At 37.9% G+C, this 2,933-nt stretch overlaps 1 protein-coding gene across 2 annotated transcripts in view; it reads left to right on the top strand.

Annotated features, from left to right (window-relative positions):
- Positions 1 to 688: 688 nt before the first annotated feature.
- Positions 689 to 2,933, top strand: part of PICALM (phosphatidylinositol binding clathrin assembly protein) — a 52,039-nt gene continuing 49,794 nt past the window's right edge. For both annotated transcript variants that reach the window (XM_010284528.1, XM_010284527.1), the window contains exon 1: positions 689 to 693. The gene's annotated coding sequence lies outside the window, so the exon portion shown is untranslated. The remainder of the gene's footprint in view (positions 694 to 2,933) is intronic.

The raw sequence follows: 2,933 nt of genomic DNA, 5'->3' as shown, positions 1-2,933 counted from the left end.
GAGGGGGAGAAAAAATTTACCTTATACAATCTTATACATCTGTTTCTTCTTTATATGAAAGACAGGCAATTAAGTTCACAAACTTCTTAAAAATTAAAAACAATGTATGTGTGTAGGTGTGCAGGAAGAAAAGTTTGACAACAGTGTGTGACAGAAAATGTTTTATCTTTGTGACTTGGCTCATTCATACTGATAGGTCTGCCCTTAGTTTAAATTTGTTAAACTTGGTGTGCATATTTCAGTTAAGTAATAGTGTTGCACTTGGGAGATTGTAATTTTTGAGAGGTCTTTCAAACTGCTACCATGGTGTGTAGGAGAACAGTGTTACTACTTTGAAGTATGAAAGGATTGAAAGTCAGACTTTCATATCCTCAGCCAAGACAGTTCTAGTGAGCCATACACTATTTGATGTAGGCCGAGCTGACAGAAACCTCCAGTGGTATGAACGTTAGTTGGGGATCGCTGTTCACATTTTATGCCCAGGATAACTGTGGACTCCTGTTCTTTGGACTTTTTAGCTTGTATTCATTAAGTGTGACTTCACCATATATAAACAAGATCACTATATGTCTGTCCTTAAAAATTGTCTCAGCATGTTGGGTTTGTAATAAAAATGTGTATTTTTGTGCTGAAAAGAGCTTATAACTCTTTAAAATGGCATACTAAGAAAGCTGTGATGGGAAAGAAGAAACAGTACTTGTTTAGGGTACTGTATTTAAAAGAAAAACAAAAAAACCCAACTCGTGAAACTATAGAGAATCCAGAGGAGATCAGCTGAATTAAGACTGGAATATTGGGAAACACTGAAAGAAAAATATTACTTTCTTAAGAAAGTGGTTAACAGAATAGTGTTTTTTCTATTGTGTTGATGACTTTTATGCAGAGGGCACATATTCTGTCTCCACTGAGAAGGACAAGAACATTGGGCTTTTGGAATGTAAGATAGGTCTAAGAAAACTTTGAATTATGGAGATGATGTGGAGTAGCTATTCAAGGCCAAGGCAAACATCTTTGGAGAACAGTAGATGACTGTAGTTGGATGGTTGAGTAATGTAATGGCTCATTGTTGCTGAAAGTGGGGAGGACCTGTCTGCTTCCTTTTTTCCCCCCTTCTTTTGCATGCCATCATATCCTCTTCTATAGTGGCTTTTGCCACTTTTGGTCTTCTGTGAACCATTTTTTTTATCTTGTAGGACAATGGAAGAACTGTGCAGGATGGTGTCCCCCTGTGTGTTGTTCCCTGTCGTCCCACCCACCACCACTTAAGTTAGGGTTTTTTTTTTCTTTTCTGTGAAATTAATATGGTTCAGAGGGAAGTACACCAGTGCTGGCATAACATAAGCAATGGAAGTGTGTGGCTGTTGGCAAGGTAGAGGCAGGAATGGGACCACCCTGTTTTGTGCCAGTGAGCTGTCATGAAAACATATCCTATGGGTAATTACATCTAAGATGAAGCAGGGGAATTATGTGTTGACTGAGGTCCTTTCCAAACTTTACTGATTTCTGTGATTTGATAGTGATTTAGATGTGGTAGGCTGAACCTAAGTTATGAGGGGCTTTGAAAATAAAGTACATGGTGTTTCAAATAATATAAAGGGTAGTTAGTTGATAGAGTTGGAAGGAAAGTGTAATTTAAGGCTTACTCTTGCTTCCCCGTTGATGGTTCTCCTAGTATAACTGTTCACGTAACCATTCTGACCTGTTCTTATGAATTGTGTTGGTCTAAAAAAAACCTGATTTACGTGATGTGTTTAAACTTGCATCAAGATCTAGGTGAATTAAGCTATGGTTTGTATTGAACTTGAAGAGTAGCAATATTGGGGGAATGAAGGCATCAGTTAGCTTGTAGCAGTAGCCGCATAACTCGGATCTATTAGCTCCCAAGTCCATTCAGTTGTTAGCTTGATAGCCTTTTCCTTCAATGAAAAGTGAGAGGAGAAGTCATAAAACCGAACAAAACTAGTTGTCACTGATACTGATTGCACAGCTGGATGTCTTTGAGAGCTTGTTCCTCAGAGGGATCTGGGCTCCAACAACCTGTAAGTTTAGCCAAGACTCTGCAGCAGCTGAGTGGAGCTTGGCAAACCTAGTTGGTCTTAATGGACCTGTTTCAGATGTGGGATTAGACTAGGTGACCTCCAGAGGCTCTGCCCAACATGAATTATTTTATAACTTCATGAACCTAAGTATGTATAACTTGTCTTATTTATTCTGCTGTGATCTGGCAGTTCAGGTTATTTTCTTATATTGAGCTTAACAGAATACCAGCAACTTCTCTTGTTTGAAACTGTAACGCGATGATTCTTGCAGGATGAACGGAACAGCTTCAAATACTCACTTTTTTGGAAGGAGAAATGTATCTGATTGGATGAGCAGATAAGAGGAAGGATCGTGGTGTTGGTATATTCAGTTTCTAAACTGCTCTAACTTGTTTATGTGCTGTCATGGTACACTTATGCTTGTGTAATTGTGCCTGTAACTGACTGGATTAATGAGACAAATGTAGTTGAACTTAGAGTATTGTATTTACAATATGTGGCTGGGGCTGTTGAAAGAAAACTTAGTAGTGTTTTGATGTTAGCCTTTAAAGTGTGATGGGAGTACTCAGCAAGTTTAAAGGTAAGAAATTATTTGGGAAACAGTGTTCTGCTATGTCTGGAGAAATTGATTCTGTAAAGGTAGTTTAGCCAGACTTGTCGTTTCCACAGTATTTGTAAATGTGGAGAACTTTGAATAATCATTATGAATGGTTGATCAAAATGGTAATTTGGCACCTACCTGTATGTGGGAATTAAGATGAAAAATTAAAAAAAAGAAAAAAAATCTTGTTTGTCAGTGTGACTTACGTAAGCGTTTTGAGTTGCACTTCCCTTATTTTTAACTTCTTGTACTATTTCGTTTATTGATGCATAGACATCCCTCATGTTACTTGG

This window comes from Phaethon lepturus, unplaced genomic scaffold (assembly GCF_000687285.1).
Source record: "Phaethon lepturus isolate BGI_N335 unplaced genomic scaffold, ASM68728v1 scaffold17103, whole genome shotgun sequence".
Classification (NCBI taxonomy): domain Eukaryota; kingdom Metazoa; phylum Chordata; class Aves; order Phaethontiformes; family Phaethontidae; genus Phaethon; species Phaethon lepturus.
This window is presented reverse-complemented; position numbering and strand designations above follow the sequence as displayed.